Genomic DNA, 23399 nt, shown 5'->3' with positions numbered 1-23399 from the left:
TGGGCTCAGCTGCTCCTGAAATATATGAAATGTAAAAAAAAAAGAAGAAAAAAGTAAATATATTCACCAGGGGGACAAAACAACACATATTACTCCTATTAAAGTTTCAACATCAATGTGAAAGTGCCCACAGAGAGTTTAAGCAGGAAGTTAATTCATCTGTGGTCACCTGCAGGAAAGAGGAGCAGGCCTCAAACAGCCTGGTGTACTGGAGCATGGAGGAAGCCTGCATAAGAGGCAGCACTGTCTCCACGGTGATGGTGATGACCCCTGTGTAGACGTAGTCCACGATGTCACTCAGGATGCTGGAGGTGATCCCCTTCAATAATAATAATAATTAGAAAGATTATTTTATTTTTGTACAGCGCTTTTCATTGACAGGCAGAAACCCACGGCACTTTACATAAAAGTAAACCTTTCTGTAGAGTGAGGCAGGACACTAAAACAAGCATTATTTTAATTTTAAAAAAGGCAACAAAAAAAAGTTAAACAAGCCTTACCTTTAGATCCACCTTCTCCTGGTTCTCTCTCTGAAGTGGTGACAGAACATGCTTTGAAGTAAGGACTGCTAGAGACCAGGATGTTGCGATGGCAGGGGATCTCTGTGTTATCTGAACAGAGGAGCACGTCGGTAAGGATCCTGTCCTGTCTCAGGCGGTTCAGCTGCAGCAGGAGGTAGGAGGACTGTTCCTGGTTCCTGTAGTGGAACACATCCCCGTGTGGCTTTGATCGATCCATTCTGGAAAGAAAGGATATGGTTTGATTTGGGAGGAAATGGATTCAATTTCGGTTTTATTTTTATATTTTTTTAGGGAGGGGTTTCTCTGTAGAGGTGAGTGTATAGTTTGGACAAGCCGGGTGACATGAATGAATAGAAAGCCTTGGTCAACTATTTTTCGCTAACATTTGAATGTTTTCTCCGTCACACACACACACGTTTCCTGCAGAATCCAAGGCTTAGGGGGTTTCCCACCTCCAACTGTGACTCCATCATCTGTAGCATGCTGTTTTCTGCACGAAGAACTCCAGTGCAGATAGCATGAGGCTTGTGATCAACATTCACATATTATAGCAGTCCTGTCGTAAGCCAGCTGGGGGTCTAGAAGTAGGCCAAAGCACCACGTCCTTCAATGTAGCAGCATTGGGACACATCACATTCACTAGAGCTGTTATCAACACTCGGTTAGGATCGTCTGATTACCCTGGAGTCAGACACCATCCCGATTTAGTCTCATGGATCAAGACTGTCCAACAATAACGCCATGGGATATTACTGCAGTCAGACTCTTTAGTTATATAGTCTATAGTTATAGGCTATAGGTATATAGTCTGTAGTTATATAGTCTATAGTTATTAGTTATATAGTCTATAGTTATATAGTCTGTAGTTATATAGTCTATAGTTATAGGCTATAGGTAATAGTCTACAGTTATAGTCTGTAGTTATATAGTCTATAGTTATAGTCTATAGTTATATGTCTGTAGTTATATAGTCTATAGTTATATAGTCTATAGTTATATAGTCTGTAATAATAGTCTGTAGGTATAGTCTATAGTTATATAGTCTGTAGGTATATAGTCTGTAGGTATAGTCTATAGTTATATAGTCTATAGTTATATAGTCTATAGTTATATAGTCTATAGTTATAGTCTATAGTTATATAGTCTATAGTTATAGTCTATAGTTATATAGTCTATAGTTATATAGTCTATAGTTATATAGTTATATAGTCTATAGTTATATAGTTATATAGTCTATAGTTATATAGTTATATAGTCTATAGTTATATAGTCTATAGTTATATAGTCTATAGTTATATAGTCTATAGTTATATAGTTATATAGTCTATAGTTATATAGTTATATAGTCTATAGTTATATAGTTATATAGTCTATAGTTATATAGTCTATAGGTATATAGTCTGTAGGTATAGTCTATAGTTATATAGTCTATAGTTATATAGTCTATAGTTATATAGTCTATAGTTATATAGTTATATAGTCTATAGTTATATAGTCTATAGTTATATAGTCTGTAGTTATATAGTCTGTAGGTATAGTCTATAGTTATATAGTCTATAGTTATATAGTCTATAGTTATATAGTCTGTAGTTATATAGTCTATAGTTATATAGTCTATAGTTATATAGTCTATAGTTATATAGTCTATAGTTATAGTCTATAGTTATATAGTCTATAGTTATATAGTCTGTAGGTATAGTCTGTAGGTATAGATATATAGTTATATAGTCTATAGTTATAGTCTGTAGTTATATAGTCTGTAGTTATATAGTCTATAGTTATATAGTCTATAGTTATATAGTCTATAGTTATATAGTCTATAGTTATAGTCTATAGTTATATAGTCTATAGTTATATAGTCTGTAGGTATATAGTCTATAGTTATATAGTCTATAGTTATATAGTCTGTAGGTATAGTCTGTAGGTATATAGTCTATAGTTATATAGTCTATAGTTATATAGTCTGTAGGCATAGTCTATAGTTATATAGTCTGTAGTTATATAGTCTATAGTTATATAGTCTATAGTTATATAGTCTATAGGTATATAGTCTATAGGTATATAGTCTATAGTTATATAGTCTATAGTTATATAGTCTGTAGGTATATAGTCTATAGTTATAGTCTATAGTTATATAGTCTGTAGTTATATAGTCTGTAGGTATATAGTCTATAGTTATAGTCTATAGTTATATAGTCTATAGTTATATAGTCTGTAGTTATATAGTCTGTAGGTATAGTCTATAGTTATATAGTCTATAGTTATATAGTCTATAGTTATATAGTCTGTAGGTATAGTCTATAGTTATATAGTCTATAGTTATATAGTCTGTAGTTATATAGTCTATAGTTATATAGTCTATAGGTATATAGTCTATAGTTATAGTCTATAGTTATATAGTCTATAGTTATATAGTCTGTAGTTATATAGTCTGTAGGTATAGTCTGTAGGTATATAGTCTATAGTTATATAGTCTATAGTTATATAGTCTGTAGGCATAGTCTATAGTTATATAGTCTGTAGTTATATAGTCTATAGTTATATAGTCTATAGTTATATAGTCTGTAGGTATAGATATATAGTTATATAGTCTATAGTTATATAGTCTATAGTTATATAGTCTGTAGTTATATAGTCTATAGTTATAGTCTGTAGGTATAGTCTGTAGGTATATAGTCTATAGTTATATAGTCTGTAGGTATAGTTATATAGTTATATAGTCTATAGTTATAGTCTATAGTTATATAGTTATATAGTCTATAGTTATAGTCTATAGTTATATAGTCTATAGTTATATAGTCTGTAGTTATATAGTCTATAGTTATATAGTCTATAGTTATATAGTCTGTAGGTATATAGTCTATAGTTATATAGTCTGTAGGTATAGATATATAGTTATATAGTCTATAGTTATATAGTCTATAGTTATATAGTCTGTAGGTATATAGTCTATAGTTATATAGTCTGTAGGTATAGTCTATAGTTATATAGTCTGTAGGTATAGTCTATAGTTATATAGTCTATAGTTATATAGTCTATAGTTATATAGTTATATAGTCTATAGGTATAGTCTATAGTCTATAGTTATATAGTCTATAGTTATATAGTCTGTAGGTATATAGTCTATAGTTATAGTCTGTAGTTATAGATATATAGTTATATAGTCTATAGTTATATAGTTATATAGTCTGTAGGTATATAGTCTATAGTTATATAGTCTGTAGGTATAGATATATAGTTATATAGTCTATAGTTATAGTCTATAGTTATATAGTCTATAGTTATATAGTCTGTAGTTATATAGTCTATAGTTATATAGTCTATAGTTATATAGTCTGTAGGTATATAGTCTGTAGGTATATAGTCTGTAGGTATAGTCTATAGTTATATAGTCTGTAGGTATAGTCTATAGCTATATAGTCTGTAGTTATATAGTCTATAGTTATATAGTCTATAGTTATATAGTCTGTAGTAATAGTCTGTAGGTATAGTCTATAGTTATATAGTCTATAGTTATATAGTCTGTAGGTATAGTCTGTAGTTATATAGTCTATAGTTATATAGTCTGTAGTAATAGTCTGTAGGTATAGTCTATAGTGATATAGTCTATAGTGATATAGTCTGTAGTAATAGTCTGTAGGTATAGTCTATAGTGATATAGTCTATAGTTATATAGTCTATAGTGATATAGTTATATAGTTATATAGTCTATAGTTATATAGTCTGTAGGTATAATCTATAGTTATATAGTCTGTAGGTATAGGTCTACATAGTTAATAATCTCTGTAGTCATAGTCTTGTAGGATAGTCTGTAGTCATATGTCTGTAGTCCTTCATAGTCCCTGAGTGTGCCTTAGTTGCTTTATAAACTAGTTATCCATGTGATTAGAGCAGTAAAACCACATGTTTTGTCATACCCGTGGTATACAGTCTGATATACCACAGCTAAAAGCTTATCCGCATTCAGGAACTGCAGAGTTTATAATGTGGTTAACAGTGCCTACGGAAAGTATTCAGACCCCTTCACTTTTTTCACATTTTGTTACGTTACAGCCTTATTCTAAAATTTAGTAAATCGTTTTTTCCCCCTCATCAATCTACATACAATACCCCATAATGACATCACAATACCCCATAATGACATCACAATACCCCATAATGACATCACAATACCCCATAATGACATCACAATACCCCATAATGACATCACAATACCCCATAATGACATCACAATACCCCATAATACAAAGAGAAAACTGTTTTTTAGAAATGGTTGCAAATGTAAAAACTGAAATATCATATTTACATAAGTATTCAGACCCTTTACTCAGTACATTGTTGCAGCACCTTTGGCAGCGATTACAGCCTTGAGTCTTCTTGGGTGTGACGCTACAAGCTTGGCACACCTGTATTTGGTGAGTTTCTCCCATTCTTCTCTGCAGATCCTCTCAAGCTCTGTCAGGTTGGATGGGGAGCGTTGCTGCACAGCTATTTTCAGGTTTCTCCAGAGATGTTAGATTGGGTTCAAGTCCGGGCTCTGGCTGACCCACTCAAGAATATTCAGAGACTTGTCCCAATGCCACTCCTGCGTTGTCTTGGCTGTGTGCTTAGGGTCATTGTCCTGTTGGAAGGTGAACCTTCGCCCCAGTCTGAGGTCCTGAGTACTCTGGTGCAAGTTTTCATCAAGGATCTTTGTGTATTTTGATCTGTTCATCTTTCCCTCAACCTGACTAGTCTCTCAGTCCCTGCCGCTGAAAAACATCCCCACAGCATGATGCTGCCACCACCATGCTTCATCGTAGAGATGGTGGTAGGTTTCCTCCAGACGTGACGCTTGGCATTCAGGACAAAGAGACCAGTTTCATCAGACCACAGAATCCTGTTTCTCATGGTCTGACAGCCCTTTAGGTGTCTTTTGGAAAACTCCAAGATGGCTGTCATGTGCCTTTTACTGAGGAGTGGCTTCCATCTGGACACTAACATAAAGGCCTGATTGGTAAAGTGCTGAAGAGATGGTTGTCCTTCTGGATGGTTCTCACATCTTCACAGAGGAACTCTGGAGCTCTGTCAGAGTGACCATCGGGTTCTTGGTCACCTAGTTGACCAAGGCCCATTTCCTCCAATTGCTCAGTTTGGCCGGGCGGCCAGCTCTAGGAAGAGTCTTGCTGGTTCCAAACTTATTTATTCATTTTGTTGGTTGGGACCTTCAATGCTGATATGATTTGTTTTGATATGTTTTGTTACCCTTCCCCAGATCTGTGCCTAGACACAATTCTGCCTCTGAGCTCTATGGACAATTCCTTTGACCTCATGGCTTGGTTTTTGCTCTGACATGCACTGTCAACTGTGGGACCTTTATATAGACAGGTGTGTGCCTTTCAAAATCATGTCCAATCAATTGAATTTACCACAGGTGGACTCCAATAAAGTTGTAGAAACATCTCAAGGATGATCAATGGAAACAGGATGCACCTGAGCTCAATTTCGAGTCTCATAGCAAAGGGTCTGAATATGAATGTAAATAAGGTATTTCTGGTTTTAACTTTTAATACATTTGCAAATTTTCCTAGAAACCTGTTTTCGCTTTGTCATTGTGGAGTATTGTGTCATTATGGAGTTGTCATATTCGTGTGTGTAGGTGGCAGGGAAGTCAGGCGCAGGAGAAACCAACTTGGGGTAAATGGAGTAGTTTAATAAAGATAAAACAAACTCAAAAAAAAACAACGTACATAAATAAATAAACATGAGTAAAATAGCCCGTCGCACACCGATACAAAACACGAGCACATAACACAAACAATCACCGCCAAGGACATGAGGGGGAAACAGAGGGTTAAATACACAACATGTAATGAATGGGATTGGAACCAGGTGTGGTAGGAAGACAAGACAAAACAAATGGAAAATGAAAAACGGATCAACGACGGGCTAGAAGACCGGTGACGTCGACCGCCGAGCATCACCTGAACAAGGAGGGGGCACATCGACTTCGGCAGAAGTCGTGACAGGAGTATTGTGTCATTATGGAGTATTGTGTATAGATGTATGAGGATTTAATTTTTTTTTAAATCCATTTTAGAATAAGGCTGTAACGTAGCAACATGTGGAAAAAGTCAAGGGGTCTGAATACTTTCAGAATGCACTGTATATATGGTATTATTATGGTATATATTATGGTGTATATTATGGTATTATTATGGTATATATTATGGTATTATTATGGAATATATTATGGTATATATTATGGTATATATTATGGTATATATTATGGAGTAATATTATGGTGTATATTATGGTATATATTATATATTATGGTATATATTGGTATATTTATGGTATATTAGGATATATTAGGTATATTATGGTATATATTATGGTATATATTATGGTATATATTATGGTGGTGTATATATATGGTATATATTATGGTATATTTGGTATATATTTGGTATATTATGGAATATATTATGGTATATTATGGTATATATTTTGGTATTATATGGTATATTTATGGTGTATTATGGTATATATTATGGAATATATTATGGTATATATATGGTATATATTATGGTATATATTATGGAATATATTATGGTGTATATTATGGTATATATTATGGTATATATTATGGTATATATTTGGTAATTATTTGGTATATATTATGGAATATATTATGGTATATATATGGTATATATGGTATATTATGGTATATTATGGTATATTATGGTATATTTATGGTATAATTATGGAATATATTATGGTGTATATTATGGTATATCTTATGGTATATATTATGGTATATATTATGGAGGCAGAAACAGAAAAGCTACATAATATTTCTCTTCATTTTATATGACTTTTCCACACGGGCAAAACAAGTATCAAGGGGCCTGACCTATAGCAGAATCTAGGTCAACAAGTGCTCCGCAAATCAATAAATGAACTATCTGTTTTAAATGAGAATCATTAGCTTGATATAACAGTTACAGTACAGTACACCATTCAAGCGTAGATTAGTACATTTGATATCAACGTGTTATTGTTGCTCCTAACCTAAGACATTGAAAGCAGGTGGTAGTCGGCTGATTGGTCAATCAGCAGCTAGTCAGCTGATTGATCAGAAGTTCGTTGATCATTCAGCATTCACAGCCAACAGAATGTGAGAATAACACTGGTTGTTACTGCAGCTGATTTATGGGTAAAACAAACTGCTGTTGATCAGCATCCATGTTACAGTCAGCTACATTCAGCAGGTCAACCTCTACATCTCAGTACGACACACCTTCCTTCCTTCCTTACCTTGTCTCAGTCTTCTAATGCATCTGAGGTAGGTGTCCTTCACTCAGCTCTGCTATCAGCAACATTCACCCAGACATCTCTCCCTCTCACTCTCACTCCCCCCCTCTCTCTCTCTCCCTCTCCCTCTCTCTCTCACTCACTCTTACTCCCCTCTCTCTCTCTCTCCCTCTCCATCTCTCACTCACTCTCACTCTCCCCTCCCTCTCCCTCTCTCTCTCCCCCTCTCTCTCTCTCTCTCTCTCCCTCTCTCTGTCTGCCTGTCTCTCTCCCTCTCTCTCTCTCTCTCTCCTCTCTCTCTCACTCCCTCCCTCTCCTCCTCTCTCTCCCTCTCTGTCTGCCTGCCTCTCTCTCTCTCTCTCTCTTTCTCCTGCTGGGGGTTCTCTATAAGTGAAGGAGGGGTTGTTTGTAGAGAAACTGTTCTGTGTTTGTTGTTATGGTCTCTTTCCATGAGGTCTCTGGCTCTGTGTACATTCCTGGTTAATATAGACCCCACTCTTTAGCAACACACCAGGACCCTCGCATGTGACTGCCCTTCTCTCTCTCTCTTTCTCTCTCCCCCTCACCTCCTCCTCCTGTCTGTCTTACACGACCCATGCTCCTGTATGTTTACATCAAGGATAAAGAGAGATGATTTGGGACAGTTACAGGAGAGGAGTCTGTGGCCAGGTACTGGGACAGTTACAGGAGAGGAGTCTGTGGGCAGGTACTGGGACAGTTACAGGAGAGGAGTCTGTGGCCAGGTACTGGGACAGTTACAGGAGAGGAGTCTGTGGCCAGGTGCTGGGACAGTTACAGGAGAGGAGTCTGTGGCCAGGTGCTGGGACAGTTACAGGAGAGGAGTCTGTGGCCAGGTACTGGGACAGTTACAGGAGAGGAGTCTGTGGCCAGGTACTGGGACAGTTAAAGGAGAGGAGTCTGGGGCCAGGTGCTGGGACAGTTACAGGAGAGGGGTCTGTTTGCGAGGTGCTGGCTGGCCTCGAGACAGGGACCTGGGTAGTGTTACCTTGACAGTCACGTAAACACACATAGACATGGCCTGCCTCTCAAACGGCACCCTATTCCCTATATAGTGCACTACTTTTGACCAGAGCCCGTAGGGAATAGGGTGCCATTTTGAACACAGACAGAGAGATGGTAATAGCAGGGGCTGAAACACTGGGACAGCTGAATGTAAGACCCGGGTCACAACAACATGGATTAGCAATGGCATGTTTATGCACACCAATAGCTGTTTGTTAAAGCTGTTATAACGACTCATATGACTGTTATAACTGGTTCGTTTGGAATGAATTGGCTCAGTCGTCATTCATCACCGCTCAGCTGAAACCTGGTCCATGACTGATCGGCCGGACGTTCGGTTCAAAATAACACCGGGGTCAGGTCCTATCCAGAGTGGGATCACAAATCAAGGAGAAGAACGTTGGCAGAAGAAGTGTTGTAATGTTGACTCATCCAGTGGAATGTAAATGTCATGTATACCTGAACAAAAAAAATACAAAAACGCAACATGCAACAATTTCAACGATTTTACTGAGTTACAGTTCATATAAAGGAAATCAGTCAATTTAAATAAATTCATTAGGTCCTAATCTATGGATTTCACATGTGTGGGCAGGGGCACAGTCATGGGTGGACCTAGGAGGGCATAGGCCCACCCACGGGGGAGTCAGGCCCAGCCAATCAGAATGAGTTTTTCCCCACAAAAGGGTTTTATTACAGACAGAAATACTCCACAGTTTCATCAGCTGTCAAGGGTGGCTGGTCTCAGACGATCCCGCAGTGTGAAGAAGGCGGATGTGGAGGTCCTGGGTTGCCGTGGTTACACGTGATCTGCGGTTGTGTGGCCGGTTGGACGTACTGCCAAATTTTCTAAAATGATGTTGGAGGCGGCTTATGGTAGAGAAATTAACATTAAATTCTCTGGGAACAGCTCGGACATTCCTACAGTCAGCATGCCAATTGCACGCTCCCTCAAAACTTGAGACATCTGTGGCATTGTGTTGTGTGCACATTTTCATAGAGTGGCCTTTTATTGTCCCCAGCACAAGGTGCACCTGTGTAATGATCATGCTGTTTAATCAACTTATTGATATGCCACACCTGTCAGGTGGATGGATTATCTTGGCAAAGGAGAAATACTCACTAACAGGGATGTAAACAAATCTGTGCATAATTTTTTTTTGTTTATTGAAAAAAGCTTTTTTTGTGCAAATGGAAGAATTCTGGGATGTTTTAATTCAGTTCATTCTTATTTTTAATGGGTTTCATCATTCTACATTCAGTTGGCATTGATCCTAAGTTTTATATCATAGGTCAGACTGTCACTGGTTATTTAACTTGTTGATCCTGGTTCATTTTCATCCAGTGAAATACTCCAGCGCCATCTAGTGTTGATGTCCTGCTACCAATCTTGTGGGACAAGAGGATTTCTCCTTTACATTTTTGTCATTTAGCAGACGCTCTCATCCAGAGCGACTTACAGTAGTGAATGCATACATTTCATTTCATGCATTGTTTTTGTATTGGCCCCCCGTGGGAATCGAACCCACAACCCTGGCGTTGCACACACCATGCTCTACCAACTGAGCCACAGGGAAGACCTTGTCTAATGAAGACCTTGTCCTTGTCTAATGAATAGTAACGCCTTCTTACAACGTATCTTTATTTTTATTGTTCCTAGTTAAATATACAGCTGGGATTTCACACTGCGTCTGAACTGCCCTACTCCTTCCATTATAGTGCCCTACTTCTGACCAGAGTTATGCAATAGGAGGGAACAAGGGTTCCATTTGGGAGACAGCCTAGAACAAGTGTCTCGAGCAGATCAAAGCGTCTGTCCTCTGCTCGCCGAGTGTCGTATCACCGTCAGGAGAAGACTAAATCTTTAAGAAGAGAGCCTTAGGTCAGAATGTCTGCATCTACAATCTATTACCGCTACCCTCTGGTCAGAAATACCATTATATAAGGAGACATTATGGGACTGGTGTTATGATAAGAGTTATATCATTATATAAGGAGACGTCATGATAAAAGTTGAGGTAGAGTACAGTATCTTCATGTATATTACACCATCACCCACCCACGGGACCAGCGGATGTGTTCCAGCAGACAGTCTCCATATTGTTAAACCATGAGATCTCTCTGGAAGCTGATGATGTGCTGCTATAGTAGAGACGTTTCTGTCATTGAGGGAAAAAAGGCTTGCTAGTCGTGGGTATGGGATAGTCCTAGAGTCATAGACAGACTATATGTCTATACGGACAGTACAGGAAACGCACCATCACGGACGGAGAGTTGACCTGCGCTATAGAGACGTCTCTCCTGCTGATTATTAAAGTAACACTGATCATTGTAAATATGGAACAAGGGGACAGAATAGGAAATACCAATAGTCATTCTATTTCTAAGGGCCAGAGGATTGTCCTTTGTCAAGTCCTGTTATAGATCTGAGCTGCTGGATTTGAAAGCTATAATTTGTTCAACTTCTGGCTTTTTTCACCCCCCCTCGTTTTTTACACATCGTAGATTTTTGGAGAGTTTATCCAGGTGTTTGTCACGCCATGACCAGCAGAGGGCGTATTGCTTAGTCTAGGTCAGGATGGGCAGGGGGTTTGTGTTTGTTAAATGTTGGGTTGATGATTGGGACTTCCAATTGAAGGCAGGTGTGTATAGTTGCCTTTGATTGGAAGTCCTATATAGGTGTGTGTGTTTGTCTTTGGGGTTGTGGGTGGTTGTTCTTGCACTGCGTTTGCATAGCCTGTGAGACTGTCCATGTTGTGAGTATCATTTATTGTTTTGTTTTCCGGTGGATGCTTTGCCTTTTACCAATTAAAAGAATGAGTGTCCACACTTCCGCTGCGCCTTGGTCCTTCTCTCTCCCATACGACATTTTCAACGACAAGTACGACTTATTCTGTGACAGAATTCCCCACCACCAAACCAGGACCAAGCAGCGGAAGAAGGCTGGCGAGGACTGGGAGACACGACGGGTAAGGGAGACCGAGAGGCACCCCCAAGATTTTTTTAGGGGGGGGCACAAGGGCTGTTTCACGGGGCAAGAGCTGCCCGCCAGTCAACAGTTGCCAGAGCTGCCCGCCAGTCAGTCACCAGAGCTGCCCGCCAGTCAACAGTCACCAGAGCTGCCCGCCAGTCAACAGTCACCAGAGCTGCCCGCCAGTCAACAGTCACCAGAGCTGCCCGCCAGTCAACAGTCACCAGAGCTGCCCGCCAGTCAACAGTCACCAGAGCTGCCCTAGTGGTCCTCCTGCCCTCCGGCCCAGCCCGAGGGGCCCTCCTGCCCTCCGGCCCAGCCCAGCCCGAGGGGCCCTTCTGCCCTCCGGCCCAGCCCGAGGGGCCCTCCTTGGCTTTTTCTTTGCAACTTTGTCTAGAAGGCCGGAGTCGCTGTTGACGTTGAGACTGGTGTTTTGTGGGTAATATTTAATGAAGCTGCCAGTAGAGGACTTGTCAGGCGTCTGTTTCTCAAACTAGACACTCTAATGTACTTGTCCTCTTGCTCAGTTGTGCACCGGGGCCTCCCACTCCTCTTTCTATTCTGGTTAGAGCCAGTTTGCGCTGTTCTGTGAAGGGATTAGTACACAGCGTTGTACGAGATCTTCAGTTTCTTGGCAATTTCTCGCATCGAATAGCCTTCATTTCTCAGAACAAGAATAGACTGACGAGTTTCTGAAGAAAGGTCTTTGTTTCTGGACATTTTGAGCCTGTAATCAAACCCACAAATGCTGATGCTCCAGATAGTCAACTAGTCTAAAGAAGGCCAGTTTTATTGCTTCTTTAATTAGCACAACAGTTTTCAGTTGTGCTAACTTAATTGCAAGAGTGTTTTCTAATGATCAATTAGCCTTTTAAAATGATAAACTTGGATTAGCTAACACAACGTGCCATTGGAACACAGGAGTGATGGTTGCTGATAATGGGCCTCTGTACGCCTATGTAGATATTCCATAAAGAATCTGCCGTTTCCAGCTACAATAGTCATTTACAACATTATCAATGTCTACACTGTAAATCTGATAAATCTGATGTTATTTTAATGGATGAAAAATGTGCTTTTCTTTCAAAAACAAGGACATTTCTAAATGACCCCAAACGTTTGAACGGTAGTGTGTATATTTACCCCAAACATATATATGGGGGATTTGAAATGATGCAGACAAAAACTGATGGAGGCAACAATCTATCCGCAATATTAAAGCTGATCCCCCCCCACCCCTCCCCAATTTTATTTGACAAAAAATAAAAGAATGCCTGGTCTCTTCCATCTCAGAGAGAGAACCCCCAAGCCTCTGAATGCCTGGTCTCTTCCATCTCAGATAGAGAACCACCAAGCCTCTGAATACCTGGTCTCTTCCATCTCAGAGAGAGAACCACCAAGCCTCTGAATACCTGGTCTCTTCCATCTCAGATAGAGAACCACCAAGCCTCTGAATACCTGGTCTCTTCCATCTCAGAGAGAGAACCCCCAAGCCTCTGAATACCTGGTCTCTTCCATCTCAGAGAGAGAACCACCAAGCCTCTGAATACCTGGTCTCTTCCATCTCAGAGAGAGAACCACCAAGCCTCTGAATACCTGGTCTGTTCCATCTCAGAGAGAGAACCACCAAGCCTCTGAATACCTGGTCTCTTCCATCTCAGAGAGAGAACCACCAAGCCTCTGAATACCTGGTATCTTCCATCTCAGAGAGAGAACCCCCAAGCCTCTGAATACCTGGTATCTTCCATCTCAGAGAGAGAACCACCAAGCCTCTGAATACCTGGTCTCTTCCATCTCAGAGAGAGAACCACCAAGCCTCTGAATACCTGGTCTCTTCCATCTCAGAGAGAGAACCACCAAGCCTCTGAATACCTGGTCTGTTCCATCTCAGAGAGAGAACCACCAAGCCTCTGAATACCTGGTCTCTTCCATCTATTCCATCTCAAGAGAACATAATTGCTTCTGATTGGACCGTTGGTCGGTTTGAAGAAAATAAGGGGAGCATTTTAGATGTTTACAGTCAGGCTGTGTTCCAAATGGCACCGTATTCCCTACATAGTGCACTACTTTTTGGACTGGTCAACAGCAGTGCACTATAGGCCTACAGGGAATAGAGTGGCACTGGGACACATGCTCAGCCAGTCAGTGTTCACCGGAGAGAGACGGAACATTCGGTCTCCCTCTTGACAAAATTGAGATTGTTTCACTTTCATCTTCCATGCTCAATTATGGCCTTGTTGTGTTTTGATCCATTTCAAAGACCTCTGTCTCTCCCTGTCTGTATCTGTAGAGGGAAATCAGATCCTTTGTGTAAATGTTACTTTACTCTATGGACCGTCCGTCAGTGGAAAAAACAGCTTATCTTTTGTACCTACTGTAGCCTATACTATACGACATCACTGGCATCCATGTGTCATATTTCCATGGAGAATTATTATGTTATTACCATGGAGCATTATGAGGTTATTACCGTGGAGCATTATGAGGTTATTACCATGGAGCATTATGAGGTTATTACCATGGAGCATTATCAGGTTATTACCATGGAGCATTATCAGGTTATTACCATGGAGCATTATCAGGTTATTACCATGGATCATTATGAGGTTATTACCATGGAGCATTATGAGGTTATTACCATGGAGCATTATTAGGTTATTACCATGGAGCATTATCAGGTTATTACCATGGAGCATTATCAGGTTATTACCATGGAGCATTATCAGGTTATTACCATGGAGCATTATGAGGTTATTACCATGGAGCATTATGAGGTTATTACCATGGATCATTATGAGGTTATTACCATGGAGCATTATTAGGTTATTACCATGGAGCATTATCAGGTTATTACCATGGAGCATTATCAGGTTATTACCATGGAGCATTATCAGGTTATTACCATGGAGCATTATTAGGTTATTACCATGGAGCATTATCAGGTTATTACCATGGAGCATTATCAGGTTATTACCATGGAGCATTATGAGGTTATTACCATGGAGCATTATGAGGTTATTACCATGGAGCATTATGAGGTTATTACCATGGAGCATTATTAGGTTATTACCATGGAGCATTATCAGGTTATTACCATGGAGCATTATGAGGTTATTACCATGGAGCATTATGAGGTTATTACCATGGAGCATTATGAGGTTATTACCATGGAGCATTATGAGGTTATTACCATGGAGCATTATGAGGTTATTACCATGGAGCATTATCAGGTTATTACCATGGAGCATTATCAGGTTATTACAATGGAGCATTATGAGGTTATTACCATGGAGCATTATCAGGTTATTACCATGGAGCATTATTAGGTTATTACCATGGAGCATTATGAGGTTATTACCATGGAGCATTATCAGGTTATTACCATGGAGCATTATCAGGTTATTACCATGGAGCATTATCAGGTTATTACCATGGAGCATTATGAGGTTATTACCATGGAGCATTATTAGGCTATTACCATGGAGAATTATCAGGTTATTACCATGGAGCATTATGAGGTTATTACCATGGAGCATTATGAGGTTATTACCATGGAGCATTATGAGGTTATTACCATGGAGCATTATGAGGTTATTACCATGGAGCATTATGAGGTTATTACCATGGAGCATGATTAGGTTATTACCATGGAGCATTATCAGGTTATTACCATGGAGCATTATGAGGTTATTACCATGGAGCATTATGAGGTTATTACCATGGAGCATTATGAGGTTATTACCATGGAGCATTATTAGGTTATTACCATGGAGAATTATCAGGTTATTACCATGGAGCATTATGAGGTTATTACCATGGAGCATTATGAGGTTATTACCATGGAGCATTATGAGGTTATTATCATGGAGCATTATCAGGTTATTACCATGGAGCATTATGAGGTTATTACCATGGAGCATTATGAGGTTATTACCATGGAGCATTATCAGGTTATTACCATGGAGCATTATCAGGTTATTACCATGGAGCATTATGAGGTTATTACCATGGAGCATTATGAGGTTATTACCATGGAGCATTATGAGGTTATTACCATGGAGCATTATCAGGTTATTACCATGGAGCATTATCAGGTTATTACCATGGAGCATTATTAGGTTATTACCATGGAGCATTATGAGGTTATTACCATGGAGCATTATGAGGTTATTACCATGGAGCATTATGAGGTTATTACCATGGAGCATTATCAGGTTATTACCATGGAGCATTATCAGGTTATATACCTGGAACATTATTCGTTTTTTGGGGGGAATTGATTTAGTAAAGATGTTAGTAGTTGAACATCATGTTGAGGGTTCAGTGTGTTGGGTTCTTCTGCCCGATGTCGCTGTGTTTGTTTCTTTAGGAGGATCAGTATCTGAACAACACAATGACCATATTCATCAAAGTTGGATAGTTTTTAGAGACAGATGGAAGGTTGAGGGTAGCTGAAGGTTGAGGGTAGCTGAAGGTTGAGGGTAGCTGAAGGTTGAGGGTAGCTGAAGGTTGAGGGTAGCTGAAGGTTGGGGGTAGCTGAAGGTTGAGGGTAGCTGAAGGTTGAGGGTAGCTGACAGTTGAGGGTAGCTGAAGGTTGAGGGTAGCTGAAGGTTGAGGGTAGCTGAAGGTTGGGGGTAGCTGAAGGTTGAGGGTAGCTGAAGGTTGAGGGTAGCTGACAGTTGAGGGTAGCTGAAGGTTGAGGGTAGCTGAAGGATGAGGTTAGCTGAAGGTTGGGGGTAGCTGAAGGTTGAGGGTAGCTGAAGGTTGAGGGTAGCTGAAGGTTGGGGGTAGCTGAAGGTTGAGGGTAGCTGAAGGTTGAGGGTAGCTGAAGGTTGAGGGTAGATGGAAGGTTGAGGGTAGCTGAAGGTTGAGGGTAGCTGAAGGTTGAGGGTAGCTGAAGGTTGAGGGTAGCTGAAGGTTGAGGGTAGCTGAAGGTTGAGGGTAGCTGAAGGATGAGGGTAGCTGAAGGTTGAGGGTAGCTGAAGGTTGAGGGTAGCTGAAGGTTGAGGGTAGCTGAAGGTTGGGGGTAGCTGAAGGTTGAGGGTAGCTGAAGGTTGGGGGTAGCTGAAGGTTGAGGGTAGCTGACGGTTGAGGGTAGCTGAAGGTTGAGGGTAGCTGAAGTGTGGGCAAAAATTATAATTATAATCTTTCCCATCTTTCCAGTTCACATCAAGCCAGTTAGTAGTTTACATCTTTCCAGTTCACATCAAGCCAGTCAGCAGTTTACATCTTTCCAGTTCACATCAAGCCAGTCAGCAGTTTACATCTTTCCAGTTCACATCAAGCCAGTCAGCAGTTTACATCTTTCCAGTTCACATCAAGCCAGTCAGCAGTTTACATCTTTCCAGTTTACATCAAGCCAGTTAGTAGTTTACATCTTTCCAGTTCACATCAAGCCAGTCAGCAGTTTACATCTTTCCAGTTCACATCAAGCCAGTCAGCAGTTTACATCTTTCCAGTTTACATCAAGCCAGTTAGTAGTTTACATCTTTCCAGTTCACATCAAGCCAGTCAGCAGTTTACATCTTTCCAGTTCACATCAAGCCAGTCAGCAGTTTACATCTTTCCAGTTCACATCAAGCCAGTTAGCAGTTTACATCTTTCCAGTTCACATCAAGCCAGTCAGCAGTTTACATCTTTCCTATCCACTGAGGAATTGCTATGCTCTACTCCACTAGGGGTCAGCTAAACGCAGAGTAAATATCCCATTGATGATATTGAGTAAGGACTGGCTTGGCCTTGGCCTCCCCACAGGCTATCAAGGCCAGCTTTACAGCACGCTGCGGGCTGTGTTCTACACTACACACAAACAACAGAAACATAATACTGTTCTGGGAAAGGTTTTCTGGGATATGACAAAGCAACATTCTCCTTGTGCTGGGAAATGCACATACATTGAGTTTGTACCTCAGTGCGCTGTATAGGCCGACTACAATGTTAACTGTACAAGACAAATAAACTGAACAGCATGTTGATTCAAACAACAGAGGGAAAGTGCTTTTTTTTTTTTTTTTTTTGCATTGGACTTTGACTGACCAAAGTCAGTGTGTGTGTGTGTGTGTGTGTGTGTGTGTGTGTGTGTGTATGTATTATCAGAATACTTTATTAATCCATTTTCCCCGGTAGAAATCTTTCGCTACAATGAGAACATATCATCAGTAGGAAGCCTCAGATCATTAGGTTACAATCCCCACGCCACTCCTGCTCAGATTTACAGTGGTCTCTAATGTCTAGCAGAACACAGAGAGATAGGCCAAGCACAGAGAGAGAGAGAGAGAGAGAGAGAGAGAGAGAGAGAGAGCAGTCCCACTCCCTGCTGAAACCTACAGAGAGAGAGAGAGAGACAGAGAGAGAGAGAGACAGAGAGAGATAGAGAGAGACAGTGAGAGACAGTGAGAGAGAGAGAGAGATAGAGAGAGAGATAGAGATAGATAGAGAGATAGAGAGAGATAGAGAGAGAGAGATAGAGAGAGATCTAGAGAGAGAGAGGGAGAGCAGTCCCATCCCTGCTGAAACCTAGAGAGAGAGAGAGAGAGAGAGAGAGAGAGAGAGAGAGAGAGAGAGACAGAGAGAGAGAGAGAGAGAGAGGACAGAGAGAGAGAGAGAGAGAGAGAGAGAGAGAGAGACAGAGAGAGAGAGAGGAGGGGGGTCTTAAACGGCTTACGATTAGCTGCTTAAAATTCTTCTGATGTAACAAACCAAAGCACAAGCAGTTGGAAACAAAAAAAAGTGCTCTGTAGCGATTGTATTTTGTTTTGTTTATTCCACAGCCTTCCAGACTTTACTGGGCTATTTCATTCTGAGCCAGGTTGTAAGCAGTATCTGAGGAGACAGATAGAGAGAGAGAGACAGACAGACAGACAGACAGACAGACAGACAGACAGACAGACAGACAGACAGAGAAAGATAGCGAGAGAGAAAGAGAGAGACAGAGAGAGAGAAATCCCATATCTACCATATCTACTGGGTGAAATACCACAGTGTGACATCACAGCAGCAAGATGTGTGACCTGTTGCCACTAGAAAAGGGCAACCAGTGAAGAACAAACACCATTATAAATACAACCCATATTTATGCTTATTTATTTTCCCTTTTTGTACTTTTCCCTTTTGCACATCGTTACAACACTGTAAATAGACATTTTAAATGTCTTTGTTCTTTTGGAACTTCTGTGAGTGTAATGTTTACTGTTCATTTTTATTGTTTATTTCAGTTTTGTATATTATCTACTTCAGTTGCTTTGGCAATGTTATCATATGTTTCCCATGGTAATAAAGCCCCTTAAATTGAAACTGAATTGAGAGAGAGAGACCGAGAGAACAGAGAGAGAGCAGAGAGACAGAGAGAGAGACAGAGAGAGAGAGAGCAGAGAGATCAGAGAGACAAAGAGAGATCAGAGAGAGCAGAGAGATCCCAACCCCAACCCATGTGTCCCTCTGATTTCTCTGTCTCTAAATTCAATTGAAATGTATTGCATGGGAAACATATGTTAACATTGCCAAAGTAAGTGAAGTAGATAATAAACAAAAGTGAAGTAAACAATAAAAATGAACAGTAAACATTACACTCACAGAAGTTACAAAAGAATAAAGACATTACAAATGTCATATTATGTCTATATACTGTGTTGTAATGTGCCCTAACCCATGTGTCCTAACACTAACCCATGTGTCCTAACCCTAACCCATGTGTCCTAACACTAACCCATGTGTCCTAACCCTAACCCATGTGTCCTAACACTAACCCATGTGTCCTAACCCTAACCCATGTGTCCTAACCCTAACCCATGTGTCCTAACACTAACCCATGTGTCCTAACACTAACCCATGTGTCCTAACACTAACCCATATGTCCTAACCCTAACCCATGTGTCCTAACACTAACCCATGTGTCCTAACCCTAACCCATGTGTCCTAACACTAACCCATGTGTCCTAACCCTAACCCATGTGTCCTAACACTAACCCATGTGTCCTAACCCTAACCCATGTGTCCTAACACTAACCCATGTGTCCTAACACTAACCCTTGTGTCCAGGCAGGCAGGGCAGGGCAGGGCAAGGCAGGACAGGTCAGGACAGGGCAACACAGTGCAGGATAGACAGGACAGGACAGGGCAGGAAAAGGGCAACACAGTGCAGGGCAGGGCAGGGCAGGGCAGGGCAGGGCAGGACAGGACAGGACAGGGTAGGGCAGGACAGGACAGGGTAGGGCAAGGCAGGACAGGGCAGGGCAGGGCAGGGCAGGACAGGACAGGGCAGGGCTGGACAGGGAGGGGTGGGGCGGGGCGAGACGGGGCAGGACAGGGCAGGACAGTCTACAGGACAGGACTGAACAGGGCAGGACAGGGCAGGGCAGGACAGGACAGGGCATGACAGGACAGGGCAGGACAGGGCAGGCCAGGACAGGACAGGATAGTCTACAGAGGCACCAAGGGTCTATAACACACAGTCTTCATTCTGGGGGTGAGACACTTGAACAGTTGGTCTTTGAAGAAGTTTATTCTTTGAGCCTCAGACAGACAGACAGACAGGTAGGGAGACATTCCTTCTAGGGACAGACAACTGAAATTAAATGTCAGGTTTCAAAATAAAAAGGAGTGATGTATTGGATATTCACCACTCAGCAGACAGACAGATAGGAGCCACTCTGCACAACAACAGCTAAAAATAAAGCACTGAGTCAGAAACACGATCCAGTTTGTACTAAATAAGTAGCCTAGCACAAGTCTTTTAGCATGAGGCAGCTTGATGTACCAGGACACCCCCTGGACAGGACACTAGTCTGTCTCCTGTTTCTGTAGTGAGGCAGCTTGATGTACGAGGACACCCCCTGGACAGGACACTAGTCTGTCTCCTGTTTCTGTAGTGAGGCAGCTTGATGTACCAGGACACCCCCTGGACAGGACACTAGTCTACCTCCTGTTACTGTAGTGAGACAGCTTGATGTACCAGGACACCCCCTGGACAGGACACTAGTCTGTCTCCTGTTTCTGTAGTGAGACAGCTTGATGTACCAGGACACCCCCTGGACAGGACACTAGTCTATCTCCTGTTTCTGTAGTGAGACAGCTTGATGTACCAGGACACCCCCTGGACAGGACACTAGTCTACCTCCTGTTTCTGTAGTGAGGCAGCTTGATGTACCAGGACACCCCCTGGACAGGACACTAGTCTATCTCCTGTTTCTGTAGTGAGGCAGCTTGATGTACCAGGACACTCCCTGGACAGGACACTAGTCTATCTCCTGTTTCTGTAGTGTGAGGCAGCTTGATGTACCAGGACACCCCCTGGACAGGACACTAGTCTATCTCCTGTTTCTGTAGTGAGGCAGCTTGATGTATCAGGACACCCCTGGACAGGACACTAGTCTATCTCCTGTTTCTGTAGTGAGGCAGCTTGATGTACCAGGACACCCCCTGGACAGGACACTAGTCTATCTCCTGTTACTGTAGTGTGAGGCAGCTTGATGTATCAGGACACCCCCTGGACAGGACACTAGTCTATCTCCTGTTTCTGTAGTGAGACAGCTTGATGTACCAGGACACCCCCTGGACAGGACACTAGTCTACCTCCTGTTTCTGTAGTGAGGCAGCTTGATGTACCAGGACACCCCCTGGACAGGACACTAGTCTATCTCCTGTTTCTGTAGTGAGGCAGCTTGATGTACCAGGACACCCCCTGGACAGGACACTAGTCTATCTCCTGTTTCTGTAGTGTGAGGCAGCTTGATGTACCAGGACACCCCCTGGACAGGACACTAGTCTATCTCCTGTTTCTGTAGTGAGGCAGCTTGATGTATCAGGACACCCCTGGACAGGACACTAGTCTATCTCCTGTTTCTGTAGTGAGGCAGCTTGATGTACCAGGACACCCCCTGGACAGGACACTAGTCTATCTCCTGTTACTGTAGTGTGAGGCAGCTTGATGTATCAGGACACCCCCTGGACAGGACACTAGTCTATCTCCTGTTTCTGTAGTGTGAGGCAGCTTGATGTATCAGGACACCCCCTGGACAGGACACTAGTCTATCTCCTGTTTCTGTAGTGTGAGGCAGCTTGATGTATCAGGACACCCCTGGACAGGACACTAGTCTATCTCCTGTTACTGTAGTGAGACAGCTTGATGTACCAGGACACTCCCTGGACAGGACACTAGTCTATCTCCTGTATCTGTAGTGAGGCAGCTCGATGTATCAGGACACCCCCTGGACAGGACACTAGTCTATCTCCTGTTACTGTAGTGAGACAGCTTGATGTACCAGGACACCCCTGGACAGGACACTAGTCTATCTCCTGTTTCTGTAGTGTGACAGCTTGATGTACCAGGACACCCCCTGGACAGGACACTAGTCTATCTCCTGTTTCTGTAGTGTGAGGCAGCTTGATGTACCAGGACACCCCCTGGACAGGACACTAGTCTATCTCCTGTTTCTGTAGTGTGAGGCAGCTTGATGTATCAGGACACCCCCTGGACAGGACACTAGTCTATCTCCTGTTTCTGTAGTGAGATAGCTTGATGTACCAGGACACCCCCTGGACAGGACACTAGTCTATCTCCTGTTTCTGTAGTGAGGCAGCTTGATGTATCAGGACACCCCCTGGACAGGACACTAGTCTATCACTAGTCTGACACTGCGACAATTCATCATTACAACACTTGGGTAGTGCGCCCTGTTGGTAAGGTTTTCACCAAAACAGCCAACAGAATGGCTATCCACAGACCTGCTATGTGTTTAATTTAGTATCCCATCATGCAGAGCAAGCTAGTGATTTATATCAGTAGTCTATATGGGAACAAGCAGTTCAATGTTTTCATGTTGTTACAGATGAGTGACAGAAGAATAGTATCAAACTAGATACATTGTTGTAAATGGGAGGTTGTGCCCCAGTCTGTTTGGTAGCTCTGCCAGCCTACGAAACCAGTAGGTCCATAGAAGAACACATTTCATCTGTTGTAATTATTAGCTTTGGTCTCTACATGATCTTCTCCATGCTTCAAACAGTTCTGCAGCCTATATGAAACCAGTAGGTCCATAGAAGAACACATTTCATCTGTTCTAATTATTAGCTTTGGTCTCTACATGATCTTCTCCATGCTTCAAACCGTTCTGCAGCCTATATGAAACCAGTAGGTCCATAGAAGAACACCTTTCATCTGTTGTAATGATTAGCTTTGGTCTCTACATGATCTTCTCCATGCTTCAAACCGTTCTGCAGCCTATATGAAACCAGTAGGTCCATAGAAGAACACCTTTCATCTGTTGTAATTATTAGCTTTGGTCTCTACATGATCTTCTCCATGCTTCAAACCGTTCTGCAGCCTTGCTATAGGCACGCGTGCATCAAGTACAAAAAACAATGCAGGCTAGACATCCGGCAGAAAAAAACCCCGAGATAAGGCAAACCGCATGTGCATCTGATGAACATATGACATAAACCAAACCTCCGTCGGGTTTAACCCCACGATAAGGAGAAGGGACACAAATAGGAAGTAATGCACGAGTATAGGGACGTGGTGAAGTGGGTATCACTTGTTGGATGTAATAAATGTGCTCTGTGTCTTTAAGAGATAAATCGTTGCGAGGCTG

The 23399-nt window shown here is 41.5% G+C and overlaps 1 protein-coding gene and 1 long non-coding RNA gene across 2 annotated transcripts in view; one reads left to right on the top strand and one right to left on the bottom strand.

Annotated features, from left to right (window-relative positions):
- LOC115187887 (uncharacterized) lies at positions 1–523 on the bottom strand. Its single transcript, XR_003876157.1, has 3 exons — positions 501–523; positions 170–319; positions 1–15 (listed from the first exon to the last, which is right to left on the bottom strand). It is a non-coding gene; the product is annotated as an uncharacterized LOC115187887 (long non-coding RNA).
- LOC115187885 (CUB and sushi domain-containing protein 3-like) overlaps positions 1–23399 on the top strand; it is a 1475978-nt gene that overhangs the window by 526820 nt on the left and 925759 nt on the right.

This window comes from Salmo trutta, unplaced genomic scaffold (genome assembly GCF_901001165.1).
Source record: "Salmo trutta unplaced genomic scaffold, fSalTru1.1, whole genome shotgun sequence".
Lineage (NCBI taxonomy): Eukaryota > Metazoa > Chordata > Actinopteri > Salmoniformes > Salmonidae > Salmo > Salmo trutta.
This window is presented reverse-complemented; position numbering and strand designations above follow the sequence as displayed.